Here is a 12951-nt window from a genome sequence, read left to right as displayed (position 1 = left end):
TCCATATATGAATTAAAATTATGAAGATAAATAAACATCAAATTAGTAGAACGAATTCGAGCTAAAATGGAGACGTTGGATTGAAAAGTCGAGAATTCGCTTATGATGTAGGTAGCACAATTAAGAGCTCTTAATCTCTAGAGAGATTTTTCCAAGCGTCACGATACTCCATTCCGCTCGAACTGTTGATTGAAAAAATTTCGTCATAATTTGAAAGTACCAATCCTAAATAGATCAAGTCAAAATTTTCGGAAAAATCCGAAAACTACCAACCATCGACATACGCATATTCGAAAACTAAAATTAAATAGAATACTAAACAACCTATGATCCCTTCTAAAATAATAATAAAAACTTACTAATAAAAATGTTAAATTACAGAAAAACAAAATAAGTGGAGCAAAAATAAAAGACGAAAATTTAAGAAAAAACACCTTCAATCTCTTGTTTAAGTAATACTATTTCCGTCTCAAAATAGATGCAAATTTTTACATATAATTTGCATTTAAAATTTTTCTATCTATTTCGGGACGGAGGGAATATAATTCTGTAACTTAAGGGTCCGTTCGTTTGGACGCCCAAGGCATGTTTTTTGTTGTCTTTCAGTGCTCCAAACAGTCTTTCATAACTCATATAAATAACCATGGTTTATTAATTATTATTTTATTAGTTCCTATGATTAGTCAAAAAGTCAAAAATTCCAATCTCTCTTTTTAAACAAAATCACGTCGACGATTACAGCCATTCCGCCACCACCAAACAACAAACCTTCCACAACCACCCAACCATCATTCCACCACCAACTGCAAGTCGGCAACACCTCAAATACTGAAAATAAATCCGAATTAACTCAAATATCTCCCCAATCGAATAATTATAAATTCATGAGTGCTGCTAGATCTAATAAATTTTGCTTAATTAATCGGTTGTCGGGGCGGTTTCAAGTTTGCCGGCCACTATCCTCGACGTCCTTTGCAGCCGACAATCGGCTCTCATCCCCATCACCTATGGCCGCGTGATTTTGAGTCCACGAACGGAACATCGTCTTGAAGGTCAAGTGAAATAAATTCTTTCCATCTTTTCGAAGCTGTAGCTGATTTGTTATCTGGCGCCCCGATTAGGTTCTGAACTTCCAATTTCGTATCGGATCGGGTGTCAAAAAGGAATTTTGTTCGGCGTTGTTAGTGGGTTCGGGTTCCGGGTCGGGTGATTTGATGGGTAATCGATGGAGAGGAGGATTACGCCATTAACGAAGAGCTCATCGGCTAAGAGAAGGTTTTGTTGAGGGAAAGAAGATGGGTTTCGGGCTTGGTTTCAAGATCTCATTTCTTATTCTTCAACTTGGGTAATTATTGTTTGTAATTGTAGCTACTTCCTGCATCATTCATGACAAGATTTTTCTTTCTTGAATGATGTGTTTTGTATCTTGCAAGAAAATAAAAATAATATGAAGAAATGGACGATGATAAATAAGTTGATGACATAACACAATCAATGAATATTATTAGTATTTAAGTATGTATTGTATGAAATGGAATCGCTGCTTGTTCTTCTTCTCCATTGTTGAATGGAGAGAGAGATGACGTTATGGCGGTGACAATTGGTGGTGGTTGTAGATTCTCGAGTTGTCCATGTTTACAGAATGAGAGAAGGAAGGAGAAGAGAATTGTGGATATAAAAAGAAATATATATATAATTTTTATTTAATGAATTTTCATTAACTACACCTAATATTTTAATATAAAAAATAACCATCCATTTAATTTAAATAAAAAAATATGGAGACAACTTAAAGCAAATTTTCTTTGAGCGCCCAAACGAACGCTACCTAAATGTTTCAAGGCGAAGTTGTATTTTCCTAACTAGCTTTGGAATTTTTTTTGAACTACTCCTAAGTTAATTTAAGCAAGTTAATGGTTTAGCTAGGAAGAAATAAGACGAAATAAATACTAATTAAATTCGGTCTTCAAATAATTTTGACTTCAGACTACACCCTCCTTACACTATCACTTACGATTGAATGTACATAAGAGATGAGTTGAGGTATTCGAATTTTTTTATGTACAAAATAAATTGAAAAAGAATACATTGTTGATTTTTCTCCACTATTTTTTTAGAATTTTTTCTCTCTTTACTATGTAGATTATGATTGCGATTCTTTTTTTTTTTTTCTCAATAATATAGATTATGATTGCGAATTTTTTTCTACTATATGAATTTATGAGATAAAATTAACTGTGGAATAAAATAGATTCAAAAGGAAATTTAGATTTAATTTTAGGTAATAAGCAGTGAAATTTAATTTACTATAAGGTTAAACATGAAATATTATTTATCCTAAATTTACGTCATAAATAAAATCAATCAGAGATATTAAGAATATTTGATTAGAATAGTTTTTCACCCTACTATAATATTAATAAAAAAGAATATAATCGAAAAAAAAATCGATACATAATTTATATTAAAATAGATATTATTTAAATACATATGTTTTTTTATAATATAATAATCTCATTCTCGTTTTTTTTAAATAATCAAATTCATGATCTCGCATAAAAAATAACATCTATTTCTCCAAAAATCGAATTCATCACCTTACACAGAAAATAATACTTTAATCATTACACTATCGCGATTAAAAAAAAAATTCTGAAAGGATGCTCCTATATATATATATTTTTTAATAATCAATACTCCTACATTTTAATCCTCCTTAAGTAACAGTTAATATAATACCACCAAACACCACCTCTTAAATTTCATAATTAATTTAATTCTTACGTCAAATTTTTTATTAATCGAACATTATTAAACCTAAATATTATTTTTCGTCCCCTAATTTTCGTTTTTTCCTTATATAATTAGTGACGTAAATATTCTCCCATCCCACTCACTAGTAATCATTAATTGAGCTGCACAAACTCACTAACACAGAACAAAAATGGCGTCAGTTGCATTCAGCAGAGACATTCTCTCACTACCATCATCAACACCAACTAAAAGATTCCGGGTTCCATACTCCCATAACTCTCAACGCTCACTCTTCTTCTCTTCCATTGATCCAACCATTAGAATTTTTTCTTCTTCTTCTTCTTATTATTATTATCCTGATGATGATACTAATAACAAAAGAAGGGTCCATTCTAGAAGACCCATCATCGGAGCAGTAGCTGCTCTATCCAATGAAGAGATAGAATCTCCGGCGAAGTCCCTCCGACGGATTCTTGAGCTGCCTGGAGTTCATCAGGGACCCGCTTGTTTCGATGCTCTCAGTGCTAAGCTGGTCGAGAGAGCTGGCTTTCAATACTGCTTTACAAGTGGTGGGTTTTATGTTAATCGTTTAAAATTCCTTTCCAGTTTCATTAAGATGACATTTCATGATATGGGTGTTGATCAAAGGTCCATTTTTTAGCGATTCATTGATTGATTTCTGATTTAATTTTTTTTTAAGTGTGTTCTACTGCATGCCTTGTCGGTTTTTTTGGATGATGGTAACTGACTGATGCCATATTTGTGTATTTCTTGGTTCACCCTACTAGGATTTTCAATATCTGCTGCTAGATTGGGGCTGCCGGATACTGGTTTTATTTCCTACGGAGAGATGTTGGATCAAGGGCAGCAAATCACCAGTGCCGTAGCGATTCCTGTTATCGGAGATGGTGATAATGGATATGGGAATGCCATGAATGTCAAAAGAACAGTCAGAGGATATATTAGGGCTGGTTTTGCAGGGATTATTCTGGAAGACCAGGTTTGTGTTCATTGTCTGAATTTTATTTAGTTAATAATCACTGTGAATGTTCAAGTTGAATTGTAGTTCTCTTTCATCCTTTTTTCCTTCCAGATTCTGCTTGATAATTTACTGCCTTTTGCATTTGTTAGCTTCTTGGTAGGCAAATTGAAAAGTCATCTGTGTTCTGATTCATCCAATCTTTTATCTGTGTTATAATGGTTTAACCGGCACTTTTCCAAGTTCCAATCGATTCTAGTACCAATTAATCTAATTTGAATAGTTTTGTTATTTATGCTTCACTTCCCCTGGGAGGAATTTGATGGAGAAGCTACTGTTGTATAACAATCTTTTATTATTTATGCAGGTTCTCCCAAAGCATGTGGTCATACACGCGGTAGGAAAGTGGTGTCTAGGGAGGAAGCAGTGATGAGGATCAAAGCAGCAGTTGACGCTCGAAAAGAGAGTGGTTCTGACATTGTTATTGTGGCACGGACTGATTCTCGTCAAGCATTGTCTTTGGATGAATCACTTTGGAGGGCAAGAGCTTTTGCTGATGCTGGAGCAGATATTTTATTTATCGATGCATTAGCTTCAAGAGAAGAGATGAAAGCTTTTCTGTGACATCTGTCCCTAGTTCCAAAAATGGTATAGAATCTTCCTGACTGCATGAATGAAAACTGTATGTTTATGGTGATGTGAAGATTACAGTGTTGTTCGTATATTGTGATTGATAAGAGCTTGTTTTTTCCTCTACAGGCGAATATGCTCGAAGGAGGGGGAAAGACTCCAGGTTCTAAATCCCCTCGAACTTGAGGAAATCGGTTATAAAGTAGTTGCATACCCCCTTTCTTTGATTGGAGTATCTATCCAGGCAATGCAGGTCAGTTGTCTTTAATCATTTGTTTTACTTAAGTTGATTGAAAGTTTCTAGATGATCTAGTAGCTTTTTAGGTCACATCAACTTGGATAACCTTTGAAGGTTACGTTTCAACATCACTTCAGGGTTTGCTTTGTATATAACTTGTGCAGGATTCTTTAATGGCCATTAAAAGAGGTCGCATCCCTCCCCCTGGAAGCATGCCATCCTTTGAAGAAATAAAGGAAATTCTGGGTTTCAACACTTATTATGAAGAAGAGAAGCGATATGCTATTACCCCTAGTCAACGATATTCTCAGAGAGGTGAGAATTAGGTCACACAAAACTTTTGTATTGTTATCCTTTGAAGAAATAATCCATTCTTTGTGATTAAAATTTTAAAAAAATTATTCATCAGCAAGCAGCACTGATTACAGCATCCAGCGGACCACTCAAGATAATTCTGAGCAGAGAAGTGAAACTTCTCAAGATCCTGTTGTTGAAGTTATAACTCCTTCAATATACAGTGCAGATGGTCCAAGGGATCCTTTTACTGGCATATGGTCACGGACTTTGAGAATCAAAATAATTGGAAGAGACGGATTTGAAAAACTTGATGTCAGGATCCCTGTAAGTAATTTTTCTCTAGACCCTATTGCTATCCATTAGCTTACAGGTGTAAGTTTTGAAGGCATTTTCCATCTTCTTGTCATACTTATCTGTCCAAAAACAAATGTTGAGATCTTTCTATTTTAACACTGTATGTTGGTTTATCCACTAGAACTAGAAGCATAGTTCCAATGCCAGTGCAGGGTTTTAGACAGGTGAGGTCAATCACAAATATTATCCAAGATAAATAATTAGCTCATTAGAAGTCACAAGATTTCTCAAGTGTCTATGTCATAATAAGCTTTTTCATGAGTTGCCCTCATTTACTGCTCCGTGTATTATGGTTCATTGTGTTGAGTTGGAGCAACTCAATCCTATTGCTCAACTATGTTTCAACCCATTCGATATCCTTTTAGTTTTTTCTTCTCCATGAAGTGTGGGATTATTCCTGGGCAAGTCTGAATAACTTAAGTTTTGCAGTAGTGATATGACCTCTCCCGCTATCTGACTGATACTGATAGATTCTCCTGCTTATTTTTTCTTTGCAGGCTGGATTCTTGGAAGGAATCACAAATATAGTGCCAGCTTTGGGTGGAGTAAACATCAAGGCACTGTTGGATGATGCAGCTGACGAAGTTGGAGGGAAGTTATTGTTAGACTTTAATGATTCTATTGGAGACAGGATTCAAGTCTTTCTTGAATGAAATTCCATGTCGTTTGATTTCCAAAATCCAACAGCTAGCAGAGCTCTTTAATGATGGAAGTTGCTGAAGCCGCCAAGCTACCAGAAGAAGGTTTTTAACTTTTATGAGCTAAAAGGTCTATATAGGTTGCCATGGTAATGCCACCAAAAACTCAACAACAAGACTAGCTAATGATGCTTCCAAGTAATGAATTTAGAAAGGATTCTTGCTTACATTGATCCCTTTTGGATGCTTAATACAATGCTTTGTTGGTTTTGGTGAAATAATAGCTTATGAACTCATTACCTTTACAATACAGATATATAGGACTAGCTATAATTCTTCTCTCAACTACTGGGAAAATAACTATTTCTGAAAAAATGAATCATTATATTTATTCTTTACTATGTCACCAAACATACAAAAAATATTACATGAAATAATTGAAGGGTAAAAAATCACAATCATCATCCACACAGGTATCCAATATCTGTTTTCTTCACACACTGACGTAATGAACTCTAGGTAAAAAGAAATTGGAAAATGATCATTATGAGTAGAAATACATCATACTTGGTCGCTTGGTTTCACAAAAAACAATACAATTCTTCTATAAGGTCTCATCTATCTGTAGCCACCACCATATGGCTGTTGAGTATACCCACCGGCGCCCATCATGGGGTTATAACCACCACCGCCGCCACCTTGCAGCATACCAGGAGGCATCCCGGTTTGTGACTGCATCGGTACTCCTTGCCCCATGCCCATATTCATCCCCATCCCCATGGGTTGTGTCATGCTCCCATAACCCCCCATCGCCATACCCCCCATTCCCATATTGCCCATGCCCATTCCAGCTCCTGGACCACTGGGCATGCCCATGCCCATTCCAGCTCTCGGACCACTGGGCATTCCCATGCCGTTATTAGATGCCATGCCCATGCCCATGCCGTTGCCCATGCTGTTATTTGGAGCCATGCCCATGCCCATCATAGGATTTGGTACTCCTCTGAGAGCACCAGCTCCAGCACGACCTAAACCAGTGCCAGATCCCATTGCTTTACCCATTGTGGTTGTAGATATAACAGGAGTAGCAGGCTGTTTCTCCATCCTCTTTTCCTTCCGATTAATTGCATCGAAATCAATGCCGATATTCGACAATGGATTTATCTTAGCTGCATGCATACAAAGAAATGTTGACTATCAAAATTGAGTATATCGTTCGTATTAATAAATAGTAAGAAATAACAGAAGCAAGCACTTACATCCAGATATATTTAGATTTACTAGCCCTCTGTTTAGTGTATCTGCCCAAAACAGTTGATTTTGTCTCAAACTTGTCCTTGGCTTCATGTGGAACTATAGCGGAAGATGTACTGCTATTCGGTGAAAATAAATTCCCCATGATATCATTAGTTTGTTGCACCGATGATCCAGTGACAGTTTGCTGGGCCATTTGTGGATTGAAATTCCCATTATTGAGTTGCACAGGCTGTGGAGCTGGAGCTTGAGGCATGTATGAACTGACAGGAGGAGCCGTGGAATTGTAAAAGCCACCGTTGCCAGGCTGCGAAGCCATATTTGGGGAAAATGAAGAAGATCCAGGTGGGGGCTGAAAACTTCCATAAACATTTGACTGGGCGGGTTGGCTGTTTGGTGGGGGCTGAAAACTTCCATAAACGTTTGGCACTGACTGAGCTTGTTGGCTGTTTGGTGGGGGCTGAAAACTTCCATTGACGTTTGGCGCTGACTGAGCGGGTTGGCTGTTTGGAGGGGGCTGAAAACTTCCATTGACGTTTGGCGCTGACTGAGCGGGTTGGCTGTATGGTGGGGGCTGAAAGCTTCCATAAACATTTGGCGCTGACTGAACGGGTTGGCTGCTTGCTGCCGAAAAGGTTGCTTGTGCAGCTGCAACTGGCGGGAGAATATCTGCTAATATATCAGTTTCCTGGTTTGTAGCTTCTCGAGAAACCAGCATACTCATGGAAGGAGGCTGAAAATTCGAGTCTGATTGAGGCGGAAAGTGAGCAGGTGAGGTTGATTGAAACTGAGCATTTGGTGACATTGCTTGAAATTGAGTATTTGGTGCTGATTGAAACTCTTGAGGTTGGACATTTGGTGACGTTGCCTGAAATTGAGTATTTGGTGAGGCTGATTGAAACTGTTGAGATTGGACATTTGGTGGCGTTGCTTGAAATTGAGTATTTGGTGGGGCTGATTGAAACTGTTGAGATTGGAGTTGGACAGTAGGAGCAGAGTAAGCAACTGTAGAGAGAGAGTCGCCAAATCCAAAATTGGACACTGCATCTGCATTTGGGTCTGTGGAAGGATGGAGGGGAGCCATGGATGCTGGAGATGGTTGCTGCGTAGAGATAGCTTTGAATGGACCATCACCAAATGGATCATCAAATGGCTGCATTGAAAGATAATTATGATGCTGTACAGTTTTACATCCTAAAAATACAGTTCATCGATAAATTCATCACCTGATTTAAAGAATTAGGTGCTGATTGACCAGAATTTGGTATAGAATCAGCTTCATAAGTAGATGTAGCTGGCACAATAGCTAATGCATCTGAACCAAATGGATCGGACAGTGATCCGAGTAAGTCCATTTCAACATTGCTTGAGGTAGTAGGAACAGCTGGCATAGCATTGTTAGGTACAGCTGGAGCAGTGTTGTTCGAGGCAGGAACACCAGCTGATCAAGACGAAGAAAAAAATAAGGAAAAAGTAGAACCTCACTTATGCTACACCAGAATTGAATATTACTACAAAGGGACATGAGAAAAGTTCAAATTTCTTCCTAGACTGTAATGTCAGTTTTTATAGACAGAACCTAAAGAAGCGTGTTTTTTACAAGATCAAAATTCCAGCTGACTGTACTTTATAGACATGTCTAACGAATGGCACATAAGAACAGATATCAGTGCATAAACAGCACAAAGCAACAAAACACAACCAGTGAACACTTGCTATACCTGAAAATGAATTGCGAGGATCAAATTCGTCAAAACCCCCATTACCCTGAGTTTCAGGAGATGCAGAAGTTCCGCCAACAGTGGTTGCTTGACCAGGATTATTGCTTGTAGGAGGTGATGAAGTTGTGGGAGCAGCAGTTGCAGGGGATTCTCCACCCCTTTTTAGTTAAATAAAGAAAGAAAGGAGAGTTAGAATCTTTGGAACTGAAAACTAATGAATGTTACTTGCAAAAGAAAGACCCTTGGCATTTGATGGTAAAATTTCAAACCTTTCTTGGTGAACAGGACTTCGTGATTCAGTCACAGCTTCCTCGTACCTAGGTGGTGCGTCAAGATTCTGCTCAGAAAATTTCCGCTCAAGGCGCCTGCCAAAGCAGATTAAAAGTTACACGAACAGCTGAAAACTTGAGAACTAAACCAGCAATAAACCATCACCACTGTGTACCTTCCATCCTGTGAATCTGGAGCTCTGACGCTTCCTCTGAAAAGAGAATTCGAAAGAAGTCATTCAACACTATCAGCAGCAGCAATAGTATGATGCACGGAATCTAATGGGAAAGGAAACCTAATTTTTACTTAACTATATTGCACAAGGAGATTTCCAATTTCTGGCATATGCTTAGGTAGTTTTGTCAAAACCGAACAACTATATGCAGTTCTCATTAAGGATAAATAAAAGAAGACAATAAGATTCTCTTTACAACTGATCATCCAATGCGCAGACAAGGGTGGACACTTACCGAGATGAGGACTGACCATCATCATCGGTAGACCGTTCTCTGTCTGAATTCCTACTTCTTGAACCATAGTTATAATCACTTCCTCTCCCGCTATTGTCATCATCTCTGTACCGTTCTTCAGAATCTCTGCCATAACGGTCTCCTTCACGATTATAGGAGTCCCCATATTTGCTATATCGATCGTCGTCCCGATATCCGTACTCTTTTTCTCTACTATAACCATTTCGATCGTCATCTCTGCTTCCATAGCGGCCATCATTACGATCATCATATCTATCACCATATCCTCCAGCACTTGAATTAGAGCTAGGCTTGTACATGCCTCCAGCTGAAGTGGAGCGAAATCTGATTTTTGAACTAAAACATTAGATCTCTTCACATATGATCTATACAACAGACATTTCAAGAAAAGCCTTAACATTCAAGCCGGACATTTAAGAGAGTGCCCAAGACAGCGAGGCATATCACCAACAAGTTACTACAACCATATCACAGATCAGTATGCTAAAATATCTAGACCAAGCAGAACTATTTTCTGCGATACAAAGCATATTGACGCAAATAAAAACCAGAAATACAATACTCAGCAAACCCCATTAAACTTAAAACAAAAAACTTTAAAGGAAAGGCTTATTGAAACTACGGACACAATGTGTAATCTTAGCATTCCGGTTACCCCATGAATGAATCAATTTTGATAATGAAATAGCCAAAGAAAAAAAAGTTCTATCAAATAAGAAACCACAGAAAGTATGAGAAGAGAAAAATTGCTGTTAATGACAGAAACAAATGGTATGCGAAACCATGAAACCATCAAATAACATGGCAAATATAAGACTCACTTGTCTCTATTAGCTTCAGCCTTCTGTCTAGCTTCATCTATCCTTTCTTTATCATTAACCAGAACAACAAGACTTTGAGATTTCTTTCTCACATTGTTGCCTTGATCTCTTCCAGTGGAATCTATATATTGGAAATCAGACAGGGTCTGGAACATGCAAAGTTTTCTAGTTACCACCAAAATATAATAGACGGAAAACTGGCATTAAATCAATTCTGCATCCATAGTGCTAAAGTGTATGAAATTACCGATATCTGATATGCATGTTCTCTTATCTCATCTATGACACGTTCAGAACCATGGGCTACTAGGTATTCCAAAACAATCAAGGCCTGAAGATAAACAGCAAGATGTGAGAGAGGTGTGGGGAAAGAAAGGAGAAAATTGAATTGTCATCAGTTCATAGAAAAAGTGGACCTTATAAACATGCCGCCAATTCTTTCCAGTGTCATTTATGCGCTTCCAGATAACTCCCATAATCATTTGATACTCATGACTGCACCAGTATCTTAAAATAATTAGTCCATACAAATGTTATAAGCAAACCATTACTATAAACGATTAAACTTACTAATTCCTTGTAGCCTCTGCAATGTCTGCAAGAAGTGATCCATGAGGACCCCATGACTCATTACTAGTAGCATCAAGAACCTGAAAGGATGCGAATAAACTGTTAGGTTGCAGAAGCATGAAATGACAACTAATGACTACCATCCAACAAACAGTTACAACCTAAAATCATCAAATAAGCAAATCAACAAAGGTAGAAAATGAAATTTACCTTCTGTTCAATCCCAGGGACTTTAAGTACTTTCTTATTAACTCCTCTCTTACTGCAAGAATACAGTAAGAAATTTTAATAAACTTTAATCAGGAAACTTCTATATGATATTCCAGAAAAAAAAATTATATAAAATCTAAATACATTTAAACTATGCATGAACTACATAAAGCTTTTAAAATGGATATTAAGGTATACAGTACAGACAGGGAAAATGACAAAATTGAAACTGAAGACTTACAGGTCCCTAACAGTCTGACCAAAGACCTTCTTCATCACCACTGGTGTTAAACAACAGCGGACTCTGCACGGTCAAACAAACAAGCTTCAGAGTGTTTCCTTTATTCCAGAAAAGATGCTCAATAACTTTTCATAACATCACGTGACTGAAACATGTACAAAGTTTTCAAGTTTAACTATTTTCCATTGATGCAGAGATTTTCAATTACTGGGTAATAATAAGCATAAGCTTCAAAATGGAAACACGGAGAAGTAATGATGACAAAGGCACAACAAAATCAATCACCACATCATGATAAGAAATAATGAAATAATCATCCATGAATTGCAATTCATAAAACTAACACGATGTGATCTATTTATCAAATACTCAACTAGAGACTACACTCTAACTCTATCCTCAGCATCTATCTAACCAAATCTGAACAGATCAACAAAACCAAAAACCACAGCCGATCAAACAATCAATCACAGTAACACCTACACGTGCATTCCCCATTTTCAATCGGATCTTCATAAATAAAGCAGACATTCATATATAGAATCAAAACAACTCGCAATCATCAAATGACAACAGGAAAGTTATAACCAATTCAGCTGAATTGTATATCAACGACAACCAACCAATCAATCAAAACAAAGTGCAAAAAGGAGCTATTTTTTTCCATACCCAAGTCCATAAAATACGAAACTAATGTTACTGAATGAAAGCAAACAACAAAAAAGAAGCAGATCAGCAGAAGATCATCAAGAAGTGATGATGAAGTACAAGTGATGATGAAATCAAACCCACCAAAGAGAGAAATCTTCAGATCTGAAAGCTGATTATACTGTTTGTTCGTGGCACTGTATATATTAATGGGGTTGCAATCAAAAAGAGAGAGAGAATTGAGAAAGCGTAAATTGCGAGTTCGTGTTTTGGGTGGTGTCAAGTAATGTAAGAGAGAGAGGATAGAGCGAGAGGATCTATTTTGGGGATTTCTTTTTTGTATGTGTCTCTAAATTCTTAAATTTCGGGTATTTATTAAATCAGATCTTTGTAAGAAAATATTTACTACTAATAATAATTAACCAAGAAATTCCATGACCATAGGACAACTTTCTTTCTTACGGATTTTTTTTTTCCTTTTTCAATTTTCATAATTTTTTATAGGTCATTTTTCATCATTTCGTGTGTTTGGAAAAAAATATTTAAGGGTCCGTTCAACGTGTAATTGTAAATAATTGTATAGTTATATTATAGTATATAATTTTCTTCTGCCTTGAAAAATCAAAAATAAAAATTGTCTACTGAGATATTTTTTTTTAAAAAAAAAAAATTGTCCTAATCTTTTCTAGGGTAAATTTTCCTACTTCTAACATTAGATTGTAGTATTTATATAAATAAGAATAATAATTACATTAAGAATATTATATAATTACTGACGAGAAAATTCCAATACTACGACTTTCCAAACGCACAATAGTAGTTACATCAACAATTA

At 36.7% G+C, this 12951-nt stretch overlaps 2 pseudogenes; one reads left to right on the top strand and one right to left on the bottom strand.

Annotated features, from left to right (window-relative positions):
- Positions 1 to 2944: 2944 nt before the first annotated feature.
- LOC139882803 (uncharacterized) lies at positions 2945 to 5905 on the top strand (annotated as a pseudogene).
- Positions 5906 to 6508: 603 nt separating this feature from the next.
- Positions 6509 to 11503, bottom strand: LOC139882801 (clathrin interactor EPSIN 2-like; annotated as a pseudogene).
- Positions 11504 to 12951: the final 1448 nt, after the last annotated feature.

This window comes from Rutidosis leptorrhynchoides, unplaced genomic scaffold (genome assembly GCF_046630445.1).
Source record: "Rutidosis leptorrhynchoides isolate AG116_Rl617_1_P2 unplaced genomic scaffold, CSIRO_AGI_Rlap_v1 contig31, whole genome shotgun sequence".
In the NCBI taxonomy this organism is placed as follows: Eukaryota; Viridiplantae; Streptophyta; class Magnoliopsida; order Asterales; family Asteraceae; genus Rutidosis; species Rutidosis leptorrhynchoides.
The sequence above is the reverse complement of the archived record's forward strand: the minus strand, read 5'-3'. Positions and strand labels throughout refer to the sequence as shown.